Source organism: Ornithorhynchus anatinus, chromosome 5 (genome assembly GCF_004115215.2).
Source record: "Ornithorhynchus anatinus isolate Pmale09 chromosome 5, mOrnAna1.pri.v4, whole genome shotgun sequence".
Lineage (NCBI taxonomy): Eukaryota > Metazoa > Chordata > Mammalia > Monotremata > Ornithorhynchidae > Ornithorhynchus > Ornithorhynchus anatinus.
Genome location: NC_041732.1, coordinates 74,249,497 through 74,270,672, shown reverse-complemented (window position 1 = coordinate 74,270,672; position 21,176 = coordinate 74,249,497). Strand labels below are relative to the sequence as shown.

At 43.7% G+C, this 21,176-nt stretch overlaps 1 non-coding gene across 1 annotated transcript; it reads left to right on the top strand.

Moving 5' to 3' along the window:
- Nucleotides 1–18,633: 18,633 nt before the first annotated feature.
- On the top strand, nt 18,634–18,771 carry LOC114812595. Its single transcript, XR_003760246.1, has one exon. It is a non-coding gene; the product is annotated as a small nucleolar RNA SNORA7 (small nucleolar RNA).
- Nucleotides 18,772–21,176: the final 2,405 nt, after the last annotated feature.

Below are 21,176 nucleotides of genomic sequence, written 5' to 3'. Positions count from 1 at the left end.
GAGCCTCAGACCCTGCCCTTGAAGGGCTACATTTATTGGAGGCGATAGTCAGTTATTGCATATTATGAGTCCAGGAAGGGAGTCACTTATTTTTCTCCTGGTGTTCGCTCTCTTCCCCACACATGCCTGGATTCCCAGGGTGCCCTCAGAGACCATCCACAGGGTTGCTGTCCTCACTGCTGTGGGGGAAAATTGGATCAGCTGTGTATTCAAGGTCTCACCCTCACAGACCCATTGATTTTAGGCCTATTCTAAATCAATTAATCAATCAATGCTATTTATTGAGTGTTTACAGTGGGCAGAGCACTGTTCTAAGCACTTGGGAGAGTACAGTAGAATAGAGGTGGTAAACACGATCTCTGTCCATGAGAAGCTTACAAACTAGACCGAAAGCTGAAAGGCTTTCAGGGCTCCAAGACTTCTTCTGTTCCCTTCTTAGAAACATCATCCCACCGGCTCTCACTTCGTTCAATCAACGGTACTCATTCAGCTCTTACTGTGTGCAGAGCACTGTGCTAAACTCTTGGGAGAGTATAGTACAAAAGAGTGGGTATAGATGATCTCTTTATGCCAAAAAATTGGCCGGGAATTCTCCCAGAAGGTCAGGATCCCTCAGGAACTTGATCTCCCTTCTTTCCTCTGCTCTAGTCCATCTCAAGAAAATGGCCTCCCTTCAAACAGAATGGACGACTGCCCCATCTCCTCTGATTATGGCCCCCTGGTATCTGGAGGCTGAACCCGCTCTCATCAATCCTCTGAAGCCCATTAATTACCTGGTGTCTCAGCTTCCATTCTCTTTAAAGGAAATAATGTGCATTAGCTCCTCATTAACCCATCTGGCCCAGTGGTTTGAAATCTCTTTGCTTCAGTGAAATTTCGGATTAAGGTTAATGACTCAACTCTTAACTTTTAAGCCTGTTCCTACACAGAGAAAGTCATGCCAGTGAGAGGTACCTGCAGGACTGAATCACTGTCTCCCTCCAAACGCACAGGTAATTGACTACATCTCATAATTGGGAAAAAGAGGGATGTCATGAAGGTCAGAGTCACAACTAATTGTGGGTAATATATTCTGGGGCCGGTCCAGCAGATCTCAGATTAGCATTCTGAACCCTGGCAAGAGCCTCAGGAGGAAAGAAACGGGAGTGGATTGAATTGTCTGCCAGACGTCAGGAGGCGGCAGAAGCTTGGGGAGATGGATGAATCTGAAAAGGGAAACCCTACAGTGAGTTGAAACACTTTCTCAAGATCTTGAAATACTTTCTCAAGATGTCCCCACGTCTTTGTTCCACTAATAATTTTGGAATAAAAAACATTCACAATAATTATGGTATTTATAAAATACCTACGATGTGCTAAGCTCTGGAGTAGATACAAATCGGATACAATCCAAGTCCCAAGTCTTTCCCAGTTTAAGAGATAAGGAGAGCAGGTATCAATATCCCATCTTTCAGGTGAAAAACATGAGGCACAGAATGGTTAAGTGACTTTCCCAAAGTCACGAAAATGGCAGAGTTGGAAGAAGTACCCAGATCTTCAGATTCCCAGGCCAGTGTTCTTTCTACTAGACCATGCTGCTTCAAGTGAGATATTATGCCTCAGTTTCCTCACCTGTAAACTGGAGATTTTCTCTCCTTGCCTCTTAAATTATGAGTTCCATGTGGGACAGGGACTGTATTTGGTCAGATTATCCTGTGTCTTCCCCAGTGCTAGGTACAATGTTTGGCACCTAGCAAGGGCTTAATAATTGCTAACATTATTATCATCATGGTTCTCCATTCATAACCCCACACTCGGGTCTCGTTAAAGATCCTAGTTAATAATGTTGGTATTTGTTAAGCGCTTACTATGTGCCGAGCACTGTTCTAAGCGCTGGGGTAGACACAGGGGAATCAGGTTGTCCCACGTGGGGCTCACAGTCTTCATCCCCATTTTACAGATGAGGTAACTGAGGCACCGAGAAGTTAAGTGACTTGCCCAAAGTCACACAGCTGACAAGTGGCCGAGCCGGGATTCAAACCCATGACCTCTGACTCCAAAGCCCGTGCTCTTTCCACTGAGCCACGCTAATCGGTAAGTTGACTTACAAGGGATGCAAACTCGAGACAGTGGAATCGTGAGACCTAGAAGAACCCATGAGGAATTTTAAGTCCTTTTCCTGATTGGAAAAAGGATGGAACTCTGTAGCTTGGGTCTAAATAGCAAATTATCCAGCTTGTGGACACCTAAAAATACCCTCAGACCTCAATTATCCATTTCCAGCCTCCAAACTCTACCATCCAAATAATAGAGACCTAATTCGACACCCAAATTATTTCCATTTCCTTCCATGTCAAACGAATACTCTTTCTGAGCGGCTTTGAAGCTGTTCCTCAATCGTCCCCATTTTACCTACTAGCCCTCTTCACCTTTTGTCTCCGTCTCACATTCTTTGCCCCTCCCAAGCCAACAATTGAGCTATGCTTTGTTCTCAGCTCTCTGTTCCATCACTCATATTATTCCTGAAGCTTGGAGCTTCCTCCTCTTCTCTCCCACCCCTTAATTTCTACAGTTCAAGTGGGAGGGAAGTTCTACAGTTCTCCATATGGGAGAGGGACTCTGTCCAACTTGATTTGCTTGCCAGCGCTTAGTACAGTGCCTGGCACATAGTAAGCGCTTAACAAATACCCCAGTTATTATTATTATTATTCAAAATGATCCTAAAGAAATCCCATTTCCTCCAACAAAACAATCCCAATTAGCTCCCAACACTTCACATCACATCAACTCATCAAATACTTTTATTTGTACCTATTTCCTACCCCCACAGGTATAATATATTGTACAATCAATTCCTTTATTTTGATTGCCTATTTGTATGTACAATCTTTCCTTTCTCCCCCATAAGAAGTAGGCTTCTTAAGAGCAGGGAATGTATCTCACGCTTCCTTAGTATTTTCCCAAGCACTTAATACAGTTTATTGCACCTACGGGACACTCAATAAATATTCTGATATCTCTATAGTTTGGGTGTTGATCCCCCCTATATTCACGGATTTACCCAGTGTTCTGTATGGCACGGTGGCTAGAGCACAGGCCTGGGACTCAGAAGGTCTGCTTTGTGACCTTGGGCAAGCCACTTAATTTCTCTGTGCCTCAGTTACCTCATCTGTAAAATGGAAATTGAGACTGTGAGCCCCACATGGCAGAAGGACTGTGTCCAACCCATTTTGCTTGTATCCACCCCAGCAATTAGTACAGTGCCTGGCACATAGTAAGTGCTTAACAAATACCAGAATAATTCTTATAATTCTATACCCAGTGGACACACTTGGATTAATAAATGAACCACTTAGGGAGGAGGTTTCACATGCTTCTGGCATTAACAAGGCCAGACTTTTTGCCAGCTATAGGGATCTTGTCTCTTCCATGTTAATTTTTAATAAGTAGGCTATGTTCTAATGAACTTATCTAATGGTACCTCTGAGGCCATTTTTATCATGCAAGTACCAATGAATCCCTTCCCCATCCACCAATTCCTCAGCATCCATGCACAAAGGCTTGTGGGTAGCTCATTTCGGGCTTTCTTACCCCTTCAACCTTTCCTGATTGGTAACTACCTCCGGAAGAGACATCGCCGTCTAAATAATTGAATCTATTGCAAGAAATGGAGCCAATTAACTTTTCGGTTTATGACCAAGAAATCATTTCTCTCCATGTCATCAGATTCCTCATTAGTATCCAGGGATACAATTATTGGTTACTGTTCGGAACTGAGAAAAGTCTAGATATCGCCCTCCCTCGCATTTGATGGCTCCTTCCAAGACCCTGCGACCATGAAAGCAAATTTTATATTCGGGGTGAAGGTTCCTACTTAATATTTCTAGACTGTGAACCACTGGAAGATACTAAGCAGAACATGGGCAGTGAACTCAATGAAGATTGCTTCTCTTCATCATTTAAGAATATATAACCATCAACAACAGCATTAGGCGTTCACCCCCTACTTTCCATCTGGCCTAGGACTCAGAATTCTGTCTCTTCAATACCCTGAGGTTTTGTTCTTCCTCACAAATTAACCTGCATTTCTCATTTACAGAAGTGACAGTTTGATCAAAGCTAATGGAATTCCCTTTGTTGCCTTGTTAACTCTGATGGGGCAGGGGGGTGCTTGGAAGAAGCACGTGCCTTTTGCTTTCTGGACACTCACTCTTATGGTTAAGAATAGAACTTGTGTGGCCTAAGGAAAAAGGCATAGGACTGGGAATCTGAGGCTTGGCAGGGGCTAGTGGAAAGAGCACTGGCCTAGGAGTCAGAGGTCATGGGTTCTAATCCTGCTTGTGCCGCATGTCTGTTGTGTGACCTTGGGCATGTCATTTCACTTCTCTGTTCTGCAGTTACCTCATATGATCTCATAAAATAGAGATCAAGCCCCATGAGGGACATGGATTGTTTCCAACCTGATTACCTTTTATCTACCCCTGCTCTTAGTACAGTGCTTTGCACATAGTAAGCTCTTAACAAATACCACAATTATTATTATTATTATTATTACTAATAGTTCTGGCTATGCCACTTGCCTGTGGGTGATCCTGGGCAAGTCACTTAACTTCTCTGCACCTTAGTTTCCTCACCTTTTAGTTGGAGAGTCATTCCCTCTAAACTCTAAACTCGTGAGGAGGAAATGTGTCTGTCAACTCTGTCATATTGTACCCTCCCAAGTGCTTAGTACAGTGCTCAGCACATCATAAGCGCTCAATTAATACCATTGATTGATTGATCGATGCCTGTTCTCCTTCTCTTCTAGACTGTGAGATGCATGCGGGTTAGAGGCTGTATCCAATCTGATACAATCCAGTGCTTAGTACAGTGCTTGGCACATAGTAAGTGCTTAACGAATGCCATAATACTAACAATGATAAGAGTACTCTTGACCTTCCCTCCTCTATCCCAAATTTCCCCTCCAGTGGTCCACCATGAACCATCCACAGCCCCAACCCCCCTCAGTCCATCCCTAACCTTCCTTCAGGGTCTGATTATGAACTGGAAGCAGCTATGCTTCGGGAAGCAGCGTGGCTCAGTGGAAAGAGCCTGGGCTTCGGAGTAAGAGGTCATGGGTTCTACTCCCGGCTCTGCCATTTGTCAGCTGTGTGACTGTGGGCAAGTCACTTAACTTCTCTGTGCCTCAGTTCCCTCATCTGTAAAATGGGGATTAACTGTGAGCCTCACGTGAGATGACCTGATTACCCTGTATCTCCCCCAGCACTTAGAACAGTGCTCTGCACATAGTAAGCACTTAACAAATACCAACATTAACTGCCCATCCTTAAATTACTCTGAACCCCTCTTGAATGTCTTGTCTGGTCTTATACCTTCGAGTCGTTTCCGACCCATAGCGACACCACACATTTCTCCCAGAAGTCCCCTTTCTTCATCTGCAATCGTTGCGGTAGTGTACCCAGAGAGTTTTCTTGGTGGTTTACCTTTGCCGCCTTCCACGCACTAAATGCGAGTCTCTGCCCTCTACTCTCTCCCAAGCTCTGCTGCCCGGCATGGGTGAGTTTTGACGTGTAGCAGATTGCCTTCCACTCACGAGCCACTGCCCAAGTTAGGAATGGAATAGGTAGGCCTCTGCTTGACTCTCCCTCCCATAGCTGAGATTGGTAGAGTGCTGGAAACTCTCCAGGTGTGACCCTGAGTGGATCCTCTTGAATGTACTGATACATAAATGTCTTAGTGATTGATCCAGTGTATATATTTGATAAATAGAATGAAGTTCTCCAGGGCATCAACTACTCCAGGGGCAAATATTGGTCATTTTGGATGCCAGTATTCCCTCTTTGGGGGTCCTAAGTGGCCATTTAGTAGCCCAAAGTACTTCATCATTAGATACATGATCATTATCATGATGCAGTTATAACATTAGGATAACGATGTGTTACGGCTTCCACGGTCAAATGAGAAGGAATCGTGGCGAAGTTTCCGTGTTCTGAACAATAATTGCATTCTTGGCTACTAACGTCGAACCCGACCCCATAGAGTGAAATTACTTCTTGGTTATAAATGGGAAGTTAATTGTCTCCATTTTTAAAAGTAGATTCAATTATTTAAGCGATGACGAATCTTCGGGAGCAGGTTACTAATCAGGGGGCCTTTTAAGAAACTCCAGGGTGAGATCGTTCAATGCAACCCTAGAGGATGAAAGAAGGTACTGTACTTTCCGGGAGTCCAGTTACTAATGGAGGTTAACTCACAAAGTCGAAATTCAGAAGAGCAGTAGCAGAGGAAGCAGAAATACTAGCAATAGTGGTACTACTACTACTAATAATGATGATATTTGTTAAGCGCTTATTATGTGCAAAGCATTGTTCTAAGTGCTGGGGAGATACAAGGTGATCAGGTTGTCCCACGTGGGGTTCACAGTACATTCCAAGCGCTTAGTACAGTGCTCTGCACATAGTAAGCGCTCAATAAATACTATTGAATGAATGAATCCTCATTTTACAGATGAGGTAACTGAGGCACAGAGAAGTGAAGTGCCTTGCCCAAAGTCACACAGCTGACAAGCGGCGGAGCTGGCATGAGAACTCATTACCTCTGACTCCCAAGCCCCGGGGTCTTTCCACTGAGCCACGCTGAGGTCGGAGTAGTAGTGATGGGATTTATTGAGCAGCTTCTGTGAGCCCGTCACTGTGCAGGGATTGTCTCTATCGGTTCCCAAATTGTACATTCCAAGCGCTTAGTACAGTGCTCTGCACATAGTAAGCGCTCCATAAATACGATTGAAAGAATGAAGTAGTGATGGTATTTATTCTCCTACTACAACCCAGCCCACACACTGTACTCCTTTAGCGCCAGCTTACTCACTGTGCCCCGATCTCGTGTATCTAGCTGTTGTCCCCTTTTCCATATCCTCCCTCTGGCCTGGAACTCCCTCCCCATCCGTATTTGCTAGACCACCACTCTCCCCAGCATTATTGAGGTCACACCTCCTCCAAGAGGCCTTCCCACCTCTCCCAAACTTCATCTCCCTCTGCATTCTCTGTGTACTTCTATCTGTGACATTTGGGCATTTGATAGTGGCCCTCAACCCCACAACTCTTATGTTCATACCTTTATATCATATATTATATATTACTCATTTATATTAACATCTGCCTCCCTTTCTAGACAGAAAGCTCATTGTGGACAAAGGATATGACTGCTAACTCTGTTGCATTGTATTCACCCAATCACTTAGTTCAGTGCTCTGCACATAGTAAGTGCTCAGTAAATACCTTGATTGATTTATTGACCTAATGAATGCAGTGCATTGTACTAAGCACTTGGGAAAATATAACAATTGGATCTTGCACTCTCCCAAGTGCTTAGTACAGTGTTCTGCACACAATAAGCGCTCAATTGGCGATAATAATGATGTCCAGTCAGAATAAAATCTTGGCAAAGTCTGGATCAGGATGCAAAACGTCAGATATCATCTAAAGAGCTTCAGAAATGAGGGTTAGGACTCTGTCTAGGAGGTAAAGAAATTTGTTTATAGACCTCATATGTGAATTCATTTTCTCCTTTATCTCCCTTCAGTTTATCAATAGTGCGTATTGAGGATCTATGCTGGGCCAACTACTATTCTGGATGCCTATGGCATGTAGACCTCTGTACTAAGAGCTAGAGTAATCACAGTAGAGGTAAAAAACACGATCCTCATACCTCCAAGGAGCTTACACTCTAATCAAGAAGATGGGCACAGACTAAATTGCAGAGAGTAGGTTAGAAGATGCTAGAAAGATGGATATGTGGAAATGCAAGTGCTTCAGTAGTAAAGCACTTAAATCGGTAAGTACTAACATGCTGATAATGATTGTGGTATTTATTAACTATGGTATTTATGATTGTGGTATTTATTTACTATGAGCCAAGAAATGTAATAAGTGCTAGGGTAGATACAAAATAAGCAGGTCCCTCAGAGGCTCACAGCCTAAGAAGGAGGGAGAACAGGGAACCGAATCCCCATTTTGCAGGTGAGGGAACTGAGGCACAGAGAAGTTAAATGACTTGCCCAAGGTTACACAGCAAGAATGTGGCAGAGCTGAGATTAGAACCCACGTTCTGTGACTCCCAGGCCCATGTTCTTTCCATTAGGCCATACTGGGCCACGCTGCTTCCTGCTGCTATGCGGATCTGTGAGGGCAAATGGTCTGAGGTGTAATAGGGAGAGTATGTTCTGGGGAGAAGAATATGAATAGAGGAAAGTATCTGAATGGAAATAAGAGGGATAAGTCCTAGGGATAAGTCATAGGTTATGCTGGCACATAAGTCGAATGGGAGGGTTGAATCGGAGAAAACCTCTTTGACATCCCTAAGAGAATTTGTTTGCAGTGCACGAGCAGTGGTTGCCATCTCAGTGGGACGTCTACTAGGTATTAGTGAGGTGACTCTCCCATGACTTTAGAAAAATTCTTTTCATGATCTTTTCCCGTCTGCAAGAGCCCTGGGAATCTCCATATGGGTGCTTATGCTCCATAAAGCGAGCCTGAGGATTTGTTCTTCCTCACAAAGTGACCTTCATCTTTCATTTTCAGAAGGAATAATTTGATCAAAGAAAACAGCATTCCTTCTGTTGCCTTGTGGAACAATTACTTATCACTAAGTTTTCTGATTTGTACTCGGATGTTGAAATCCAAACAAATTCTTTTTAAATTGTTTTCCACTGGACTGAGCCAGAAATGAAATGTCAACGAGCCTCGTTGGAATAGCCTCCTCCAACTTTAAATCTTTCAAGGATTTTCTGGCTTTAAGTCAGCAGACATCAAAGAGCTTTTCTGGCCACCTGGTGAAGTGAGTGGATCCTACATTGTATATGGACCCCAGTCCTGGCGGGTGGCACTCTCTCTCTGCACCATTTGTAGACTAGAGCAAAATCTCCCTCAACAGAAGTTACCCCAGCTAGTCTTGTCTGTTTAAGAAAGACAATAATTGGGATGGGGAAGTTTCCATATAGTGGAAAGAACAAGGGCATGGGGATCATAGGACCTGAATTCTAATCTAGCCTCCACCACCTGTCTGCTGTGTGACCTTAGGCAAGTCACTTACCTACTCTGTACCTCAATTCCCCCATCTGCAAAATTGGGAACTTAATAATAATAATAATGTTGGTGTTCGTTAAGCACTTACTATGTGCCAAGCACTGTTCTAAGCGCTGGGGGAGATACAAGGTAACCAGATTGTCCCACATGGGGCTCACAGCCTTAATCCCCATTTTACAGATGGGGTAACTGAGGCACAGAGAAGTTAAGTGACTTGCCCAAGGTCACACAGCTAGCAAGTGGCTGAGGCGGGATGTGAACCCATGACCTCTGGCTCCCAAGCCTGGGCTCTTTCCAGTGAGCCACACTGCTTCTCCAGCCACACTGCTTCTCCCCATTCTTTAGGCTGTAAACCCTGTGTGGAACTTGATTGTCTTGAATCTGCCCCAGTGCTTGGTACAGTGCTTGGCATATAACAAGAATTTAACAAATAATGTTATTATTATCATCATCTGGAAAGAGGAGGACACTTCAGCCTGGAAAGAGAAAAACTAAAGGAGAGAGTGGACGTAAGGCCACTTTTCCAATACTTATGTCCTTTTTATTCCCATTGTTAGGACTTGCATTTAACTTTATAATCCACTGTACTTTCAATTGTTTCTTCTTATTTCTTCTTTTGTAAATATGTTTATCTCTATCTCCCTCTCATTAGAGTGGCAGCTACAAGTGGGCAGGAAATTTTCTTCATGCTTCAGTTGGACTTTCCCAAGCACTTAGTACTTGGTACTTGGTACTTAGTACTTGTACTACACACAAAAGGCATTCAATAAATAATGATAATAATAATGTTGGTATTTGCTAAGTGCTTACTATGTGGTGAGCACTGTTCTAAGCGCTGGAGTAGATACAGGGTAATCACGTGAGGCTCACAGTTAATCCTCATTTTACAGATTAGGTACCTGAGGCACAGAGAGGTTAAGTGACTTGCCCACAGTCACCCAGCTGACGAGTGGCAGAGCCGGGATTTGAACCCATGACCTCTGACTCCCAAGCCCGGGCTCTTTCCACTGAGCCACGCTGCTTCTCATAAATACCATTACTCAATAAATACTACTACTAAGTCATTTTGTGTCGTACCCTCCCAAGTGCTTAACACAGTTCTTTGCATCCAGTAAGCGCTCAAGAAAATACGATTGAAGGAATGAATGATGGACTTGGAAAATTCAAGAAATCCCACAACTTCAGGACAAGGGACACCCAATGAAGCTTGAATAAGGTCGATTCAGAATAACGATAAAAAGAATAATTCTGGTATTTGTTAAGTGCTTACCGTGTACGAAACATTGCTACAAGCACTGGGGTAGATGCAAAGTAATCAGGTCAGACATAGTCCCTGTCTCACTGGGGCTCACAGTCTAAGTAGAAGGGAGAAAGGTATTGAATTTCAATTTTATAGGTGAAGAAACTGAAACAGAGAGGTAAAGTGATTGTTCAGGAGCAACCAGAAGGCACATAGTAGAGCCAGAATTAGAATGCAGGTCTTCTGCCTCCCAGGCCTGGTTCTTTCCTCTAGATCAGGTTGCAGAACAAAAGAAAGGAAGTACACCTTTAAACAGTGGGTGCCAGACCTATGAAATGTGTTGTCCAGGCTGTAGTTTAAGAGGGGTTTGGATAAAAGGACCATTGTGACCTGCTACATGACCTTATGGAAATAACGTGGATCCATGATTCAGAAGACTTGGGTTCTATTCCCAGACCTCCCACTGACTTGCTGGGTGCCTTTGAGCAAGTCACCTAACCACCCTGGGCCTCCACTCTAAAATGGGGATGATATCCACACTCTCTTTACTTGGTTTGTTAGCCCCAGTTAGGGTAGGAATTTCATCTGAACTGGATGTCTTGTATCTCATTCCTGCACTCAACCCAGTTTTTAGCACAAAGTAGGGCCTACATAAGGGATTCATAATCGGTCACTAGAAGGAAAGGTAAAAATGTGAGAAGAAACGTTAGAGCTCTTAGATGTTCCCTCCCAAACCTCGAAGATGAATATTAAGAATGGCTCCGCTAAGCATCAATCAGTCAATCATATTTACTGAGCAACTACTGTGTGCAGGACACTGAATGAAGAGCTTGGGAAAGTATGACCCAACAATATAACTGATACATCTCCTACCCACAGTGAACTGGACCAGAAGTGGCATTTCCTCTGTCCTTACATCTTATCTTGGTGATCTGATAAGTTTCGTTCTGTTTCTTACTCAGTCCTTTGCAGAGGCAGATGTAGGCACAGATGAGAGATCAATATATAAGAATAGGACAGTTTAGACGGTTATGAGAATAGATGAAACCATTGTTTAGATTATATTAAATGGGCTAAAGTAGGTCAGTAGTGTCGCAATAATGAACTTGAGTTTAATCGAAACATCATAAGCAAAATTATGAGAAAATACATACCAAGTTATTATTACTGTATGTGGTTATTTGACTACTTAATCTTATAATACATGTTCATCATAATAAAATAATTTCACATTTGGCTACAATTCATTCTTCTCTAAACTTACAAGTGTATTTGAGAACATATTAACAATGCATCTTGGTATATTTGTTGATTATTTTTATTTTCAGTAGATTTTTTTCCCCACTATACTGTAAGTTCCTTGAGGAGAGGGATCATATCTACCAACTTTCTTGTAATGTACTTTTCCAGGTGCTTAATGCAGTGCTCTGCACATGGTAAGTATACTGTAAATACCCCTGATTGATTGATTTTTCAACACGCCCGTGAATTAGCACCTAACATGAGGAACATTTTTATCCTGAATTTCTTCCTCGGAAAGGCAAAATACTAACACAGTTCATCGACTGTATCTAAGTTAAAGGAAGGGTTTTTTTATCGACTCCATGATAAATAACGGCCTTCGTAAACTCGAAGGCAGTTCTATCAGCCATGCAATTATATCCCAGGAAAATAAAGTACCGGTATAATGTGCTAAAGGTGTCATTTTCCAGAACCACCATAATCGAATGACTTCCGTGATATCAGCCAGCTTTGGAAGAATATTCCCAGTATGACACGCTCATGGCCAAAGTGTAAAAGATGAATCAGGCTCCATCTTAAAATCAAGATTTCGTTTCTCTTGGTTAATAAGGATGTGAGTGTGTAGAAATACAGACAGAGAGAGCCCTTCTCCAAATGAGCTACTAATGGTAAAATTTAATTTATGGAAGTGGTTTTGGCTGAGAAGATTGATATATGATTGACAGTCCCTTTCAGGCTGGGTGAATGAAATGATAGTCCTTTGCCGTGCTGTTGTTTCTTCTATTTGTCTCCCTTCAATTCATAAATTGGAGATTATTTCAAGCCCAGAGGCGATGTAAACGAATGAAGCATTGTGTCGAGTGATTTACTGGGTTGCATGTTAGATTCTTGAGTCTGAATTTCGAAGACTGATGCTTCGGGTTCACCCCTTCCTTGAAAGTTATAGCTTGTGTTGGCATTTTAATTTCCATTTAGTGTTTGAGATCATCCCATCCGGTTCCCTGTGATGTGAAATCTCCTGTCCATATGACCAAGAAATCCATCCATCCATCAATCAATCAGTAGTATTTATTGAATGCTTGCTTTGTGCAGAGGACTGTCCTACGTACTTGGGGGATTACAGTAGAGTTAGTAGACATGCTCCCTGCCCTCAAGAATCTTGAAATCTAATGGAGACAGATACTAAAATAAATTACAGGGATGGGGGAGCTAGAGTTTAAAGCTGTGCATGCAATATGTGTTGTGGTGGGAAGGGTCAGGGAGAGGCAGAGAGATATCTAACTGCTGGTGAGAATGAGGACTCAAATGCATAGGAGATCCATCAGTGGAAAATAGAGTGTGGAGATGAACAATTGACCAGGGAAGGCCTCTTGGTGGGGATGTGATTTTAGTAGGGATTTGAAGATGGGGAGAGAGGTGGTGTGCCTGATGAGAAGAAGGAGGGAGCTCCAATTAATCAATCATATATATTGAACACTTATTGTGTGCAGAGCACCGTACTAAGTGCTTGTGAGAATACAGTTCATGGGAGAGTACTAAGCACTTGGGAGAAGCAGTGTGGCTTAGTAATAATCCTGGTATTTGTTAAGCGCTTACTGTGTGCCAGGTACTGTATTAAGCACTGGGGTAGATACAAGTAAATCGGATTGGACACAGTCCCTGTCCCACTTGGGACTCACAGTCTTAATCCCAATTTTACAGATGAGAAAACTGAGGCCCAAAAAAGTGAAGTGCTTGCCCAAGATTGCACAGCAGACAAGTGGCAGATCCGGAATTAGAACCCACAACCTTCTGACTCCCAGGCCCGTGCTCTATCCCCTACACCAGGCTGCTTGGAACTCAGACGGACCTGGGTTCGAATTCCAGCTCCACGACGTCTCTACTCTGTGACCTAGGGCAAGTCACTTCACTTCTCTGTGCCTCAGTTACCTCATCTGTAAAAAATGGGGATTAAGAGTGTGAGCCCAATGTGGGACAGGGACTGCGTCCAACCTGATTAACTTGCATCTATCTTAGCGCTTAGAACAGTGCTTGGCACATAGTAAGCTCTTAACAAGTACAATAATAATAATACAGTATAACCGAGTTGGTAAACACGTTCCCTACCCCTAAAGACTCCAGGCAGCAGAGAGGGCATGAGCAGGGGTCAAAAGCAAGAGAGAGGAGATCGAGGTTCCATGAGCATTTTGGCAGGAGAAGGGTGCTGGAATGAGAAAGGAGTGAAGCTCCCCCGAGCAGAGGCAGAGACAAGGCGACAGCTGAGAACTACTGGTGGAGTAGGTGAAGCCTGCTGAGGAAGCCTAGATCCGTAACCAGATTATCCAGTATTAATTCTATCTGCACGCTCTCCTGTCAGTCACTTCCCGTCAATCCAAGGTAGAAGACATAACAAATGTTCCAAAGAAGAAGAGAACCGAAAAGGTAATTGGCTATTTAATATAGCAATTGGAAACCCAATATTCTTTCCTTCGCTCTCTTCCCTAGAAATGACCTTCACAGTTGAATCATTTCAGAGCAGAGAGCCAGCCTGCCTCCCGGGAAACCACAGTGGAAGTTGAGTTTCATGAAATTCCGGGGGTTTTATCTTTCCAAGGGAGCCATAAAGGCCCGGGCAGCAGCTGGGCAGGCTGAAAAGTCGAGGTTTCCAAGCAGCTCATTAGTGTGTAATGACATTTCTCAGAGTAAACGCTTATAGAAGTAGCAGGCCACAACCTCAGTGAATCTGCAGTTAGAACTGAATTCTCCAACAACGGAGGCTCAGGCTGATGGGCAAATAGACAGAGGCAAAGCTTGACATGTAACTGTCTCCTTTCCTTGACCGCCTTGTATACCAAGAATGGCAAAAGGCCCAGACCTCATCCATACCTCCCTGGTATGTGAGGCCCCTTAGCCCTTGGAAACTGGAGTCGGTGGTTTGTGTTCGCTGGCTTTGGGAGGGGTCAAGGTGTGCCATATCCCACTCCCCTTCTCTAAATCAAAGTTCCGTGTAAGTGGGCTTCTCAGGATACCTGCCAGTCATCTAAACTTCTGAAGAAGTCCATTGCCGGCACCTTCTGGGAGTTTGAGAAGAGTTTGGGGGTGGCTTGGCAGGGGAAGGGGGCACACAAGCAGAAGGACTAGAAAAGGTGCTCTAAACTTGGCCTCACTAATCTTACCCAATGGGTGACCCAAGGACCGGGCCTGGAAAACTTTAATCCAGGCTCCACCACTTGTTTGCTCTGTGACTTTGAACTAGTCACTTAACTTTTCTGCGCCACAGTTACTTCACCTGTAAAATGGGATTAAGAATGTGAGGCCCATGTGGGACATGGACTATGTCCATCCTTATTTGCTTGTATCTACCCCAGCACTTAGTACAGTGCTTGGCACATAGTAAGGAATAAACTAATACTGTAAAAAAAGATAAAAAACAAATATTTAGTTTTGCAGTATTTTAATGATTTCCTTCTAAGCTAAGTGGGAGGGTGTGTCAATCCTCCTTGGTCTTTTTGGCCACCATGACCGGCAAGGTTATAGGACATCACCACCAGTAGTGTAATTTCCAAATATGAAGTATGTACATATAGAATATATTATAAAATACAATTTGCATCATATATATGTGTGAATATGTGTGTGTGTATATGCTTTTATGAACACACATATGTTTTTATTTGGATTTTTGTTTAGTCTAGGCACTTGTCATAGCCCAGCTTAATGGTCTCACTGGTCTTCTGCCTCCAGTCTCATCTCTTTTTTTTTTTTAAATAGTATTTGTTAAGTGGTACTATGGGCCAAACACTGTACTCTCCAGTTCATACTTCATTCTGCTACTCGGGTATTTTCTAAAATGTTCTACATAGATTTCCCTACACACACACCTCATTCCTCTCCAAATCAATCAATCAATAAATAAATGGCATTTATGGAGCGCTTACTGAGTGCCAAGAATAGTACTAAGCACTTCAGAGAGTATCATCCGAAAGGGGTGATAGACAAGATCCAACTCAGTCAGGTTCTTCATTCTAATCTTGCTTATCTCCCACTACCTCCCAGTTTGCACTCTTCATTCCTCTCAAGCGAACTTACCCAATGTGCTTCAGACTCATCTCTACATCTTTAGACCCCTTGCTCTGGCCCTCCTTCCAGCCTATAATTCTTTCCTTTTACTTATCCAGTACAGATATTTTAATGTCTTTCATCCACTGTCACCAATCAATGGTATTTATCGAGTGCTTATTACGTTCAGAGCACTGGACTAAGTTCTTGGGAGAGTACAAAACAACAGAATTAGCAGATGTGATCCCTGCCCATAATGAGTTTACAGTCTAGAGGCTGTTCCTTGTTCTTTTTAGGAAGGGAATATTTTTACTAATTTTGTTGTATTATATATCCTCTTATAGATCCCCAACTTCAAGCCCTTCTGAAACCTCATCTCCCCCAGGAGGCCTTCCCTGATTAATTTTGCAAGTGTATTGGGAGTGATTAAAAGAATCCAAATTACCTTGCATTTTTTAAATATTTAACTGTATTTTAGTGAGAAAAGCAGTGGTTGTTCCTTAAAAAAGCCCTCCCTTGACCCCATTCACTCAATCGCATTTATTGAGTGCTTCATGTGTGCAGAGCACTGTACTAAGTGCTTGGAAAGTACAATACCACAGTTCCCTCCAGTGATCATCCCATTTTCATCCTACAATTCCTCTCCAAACTCCTTGAGTTAGTGTCTATGCCTGTTGTCTCCACTCTGTCTCCTCCAATTTACCCCCAAACCTCACCGATCTGGTTTCTGCCTCCTTCACTCCAAAGAAACAGCCTTCTCTAAGGTAACCGGTGACCTTCTCACCTAATCAAATGACCCCTCTCCACCTGAATCCTCCTAGATCTCCCAGCTGCTTTCGATCCTGTGGACAATCTCCTTGGAACTTTACCCAACCTTGGCTTCACTGTCACTGACCTGTCTTGATTCTCCCCCAGTCTCTCTGCCAGTCCTTCTCAGGTGCTTTTGCCGGCTTTTCCTCTGCCACCCACCACCTGACAGAGGGGCTCCCCCAAAGCTAAGTTCTATTCTCCATCTATACCCACTCTCTGGGAGAACTCATTCGCTCCAATAGCTTCAACTACCATCTCTATGCAGCTGATTTCCAAATCTACATCTCCGGGCCGGATCCCTTTCCTTCCCTGCAGCCTCTCCTTTCCTCCTGCCTTCAGGACATTTCTACCTAGACGTTCATTCGTTCGTTCAATCGTATTTATTTATTGAATGAATGAATGAACATCCACCAACACCTCAAACTAAACATGTCCAAAACAGAATTCCTCATCTTTCCACCCAAATCCTGTCCTTCCTCTCTTTCCCATCAGTGTAGACAATACCACTATCCTCTCTGTCTCACAAGCCCATAATAATAATAATAATAATAATAATGGTATTTGTTAAGCGCTTACTATGTGCAGAGCACTGTTCTAAGCGCTGGGGTAGACACAGGGGAATCAGATTGTCCCACGTGGAGCTCACAGTCTTAATCCCCATTTTACAGATGAGGGAACTGAGGCACAGAGAAGTGAAGTGACTCACCCACAGCTGACAAGTGGCAGAGCTGGGATTCAAACTCATGACCTCTGACTCCAAAGCCCGTGCTCTTTCCACTGAGCCACGCTGCTTCCCGTAATCTTGACACTGTCCATCTCTTTCTTTCAAACCACATGTTCAATCTGTCGCTAAATCCTGTTGGTTTTACCTTCACAAATGGTAAAATCCACCCTTTCCTCTTCATTCAAATTGCTACCATGTTGATCTAAGGCCTTATCCTATCCCACCTCTTCTACTGCATCTACCTCCTTGCTGACCTCCCTGCTTTCTGTCTCTCCTCACTCCATTTCATACTTTACTGTTAAAATCATTTTACTAAATAAACATTCAGTCTACATCTCCCCACGCCACAAGAACCTCCAGTGGTTGCTCATCCACCTTTACATCAAACAGAAACTCTTTACTATACAGCACTTCAAACACTTGCTTTAAAGCACTCAATCAGCTTGCTCCTTTATAATAATATCAATAATGATAACGGTAATACTACTGCTAATAATGACAAAGACAATATTTTTGGTATCTGTTAAATGCCTACTATGGGCCAAGCACTGTTCTAAGCACGAGGATAGATACAAGATAATCAAGTTCCACATGGGGCTCATTTTAAATAGGAGGGAGAATAGGCATCTAATCCCCATTTTGCAGATGAGGGAACTGAGACACAGAGATGTTAAGTGACTTGCTGAAGGTCACAGAGCAAGTAAGTGGCAGAATCAGGATTGGAACCTAGATCCTCTAACTTCCACACCCTTGCTCTTTCCATTAAGCCACTCTGCTTCCCAACCTACCTCATATTAGTGATCTCTTACAGCCCAGATCTCACCCTTCGCTTCTCTAGCACCATCTTGCTCACTGTGTTCCAATCGAGTCTATCTTGCCACTGACCCAATTTCCAAGTTTGGAGGCTTGGAACACCCTCACCCTCTATATATTCCAGACTGCCACTCTACCAGCCTTCAGAGCCTTACTAAGGGCACATCTCCTCCATCATCATCATCGTCATCATCATCGGTATTTTTAGAGTACAGAGTTCGCTTCCAAGAGGCCTTCCCCAGTTGAACCTTCTTTTCCCTGACGCCCCCTCACTTCTGCATCATCTATGCACTTAGATCTGCACTCTTTGGGCATTTGGTATCCCACTCACCGCACTTATATACATGTCCATAAATACTCTATTTATATTAATATCTATCTCTCCCTCTAGATAACAATGATAATAATAATGGTATATGTTAAGCACTTACTATGTGCGGAGCACTGTTCTAAGCGCTGGGGTAGATACGGGGTAATCAGGTTATCCAACGTGAGGCTCACAGTTAATCCCCATTTTACAGATGAGGTAACTGAGGCATAGAGAAGTTAAGTGACTTGCCCACGGTCACACAGCTGACAAGTGGCAGAGCCGGGATGCGAACCCATGACCTTTGACTCCCAAGCCCGGGCTCTTTAGCAAGCTCACTGTGAGCAGGGGACATGTCTAACAGCACTGTTCTATAATACTTTCCCAAGATCTCAGTGCCGTCTCAGTGTCGCACCTGGAGAGTTTCCAGTGCTCTGCCAGTCTCGGCTAAGGGAGGGAGAGTCAGGCAGAGGTCTGTCCGTTCCACTCCTAGCTAGGCCAGTGGCTAGCGAGTGGAAGCCAATCTGCTACGAGTCAGGACTCACCCACGGTTGGGCAGCAGCAGCATGGTAGAGAGTCGAGCGCAGAGACTCAGGTTTGCTGCGTAGAAGGAGGCACTGGTAAACCAGTTCCGTATTTTTACCAAGAAAACTCTATGGATCCACTATCAGAATGAATGCAGATGGAGAGTGAGGCGTTCTGGGAGAGATGTGTCCTATGGTTCAGAAATGACTCAGTGGCATAAGACAAGAAGCTCTCAGTACAGTGCTCTGCACACAGCAAGTGTGTAGTGAGTGGAGCACAGGTTTGGGAGTCAGAAGGTCATGGCTTCTAATTCTGGCTCCTCCACTTGTCTGCTGGATGATCTCGGGAAAGTCACTTCTCTTCTCCATGCCTCAGTTACCTCAACTGTAAAATGGGAATTGAGACCGTAAGCCCCGTGTGGGACAGGAAATGTGACCCTCCCGATTTGCTTGTATCCACCTGAGCCCTTAGTACAGAGTCTGACACATAATATGATGATATCTATATGATATAGATATATTTTGTTCTGTTTCGCTTTGCTGCCTGTCTCCACCATTTAGACTGTGAGCCCGTTGTTGTGTAGGGATTGTCTTTATCTGTTGCCGAGTCGTATATTCTAAGTGCTTAGTACAGTGCTCTGCACATAGTAAGCACTCAATAAATGCGATTGAATAAATGAATGAATAGTAAGAACTTAACAACTACCATTATTATTATTATTATTATTAAATAAATACCATTTTTTGATTGAGGCCTTTCTGTTTTGGACATGTTTAGTATTTTACAAAGCAGCATGGACTAGTAGATAGATGGGCCAAGAGGTCAGAAGGACCTATGTTCTAATCCCAGTTCTGCCACTTTTCAGCTATGTGACCTTGGGCAAGTCACTTAACTTCTTTCTGCCTCAGTTACCTCATCTGTAAAATGGGGATTGAGACTGTGACCTCCAGGTGGGACAGAGCCTATGTCCAACCTGATTAGATTGCATCTACCCCAGTGCTGAGAGCAGCGCTTGACAGGTAGTAAGTGCTGAACAGATACCATCATCATCACCATCATCAAATTTCTCTTTACCACAGGTTGTAGCTCAGCATTTCTGCACCAACTACGAATTTGTTTACTCACAACCTCCCATTAACTCTTCAGTTTGTATCACCTTAAATGCCTTATTACAGGGGTGGCTAAACTGTAGCTAGCAAATTGCACGTGGCTCTACTTCACTGTCTGTGCGCCTGGCGGTCGAAATGTTGGTATGACATTTTTTTTCCACTATCAAGGCTGCAATGTCACAGGGCATGAGTCCCTGTGGTACCCTCACCCATGTAGGCCCTGTCCAGGGAGAGAGGTGGGACCGCCTCCCCTCCAATATCACCCCAGCCTCTGCTGGCTCTTTTTCATCCCCACTGCTATCACATTAATCCAATCATTTATGCTATCCCGCCTTGAATACTGTTCCAGCCTCCTTGCTGACCTCCCTGCCTCCGTGTTCTCCCCACTCCAGTCTTTACTTCACTCCACTGCCCGGATCATTTTTCTACAGAAACATTCAGGCCATGTTTCCCCAGTCTTCAAGAACCTCAGGTTGTTGCCTATCCACCTTTGCATCAAAGAGAAACTCCTTCCCATAAAGCACTCAATCGCCTTGCCTCCTCCTACCTCACCACATTACTTTCTTACTACAATCCAGCCCACACATTTTGCTTCTCTAGCGTTAACCTTCTCACTGTATCTCAGTCTCACCTATCGCGCTGCCGACCTCTTGCCCATCCTGCCTCTGGCCTGGGATTCCCTCCCTCTTCATATCCAACAGACAATTGCTCTCCCTGCTTTTAAAGCCTTTCTGAAAGCATATCTCCTCCATAAGGCCTTCCATTCATTCATTCATTCATTCATTCATTCATTCAATCAATCAATCGTATTTTTTAAGTACTTACTGTGTGCAGAGCCCTGTACTAAGCACTGGGGAGAGTACAGTATAACAATAAACAGACATATTCCCTGCCCACAGTTGCTCACAGTCTAGTGCAGGGAAGACAGATATTAATATAAAGAGCGTGGCTCAGTGGAAAGAGCCCGGGCTTGGGAGTCAGCGGTCATGGGTTCGAATCCCTGATCTGCCACTTGTCAGCTGTGTGACTGTGGGCAAGTCACTTAGCTTCTCGGTGCCTCGATTACCTCGTCTGTAAAATGGGGATTAAGATTGTGAGCCTCTCGTGAGACAACCTGATTACCCTGTATCTGCCCCAGCGCTTAGAACAGTGCTCTGCACATAGTAAGCACTTAACAAATACCAACATCATTATTATTATTATTAAACAAATTACATATATAAATAAGTGCTGTGGGACTGGAAGGGGGAAAGAGTGAAGGGACCGAGTCAGGGCAACACAGAAGGGAATGGAATAAAAGGAAAGG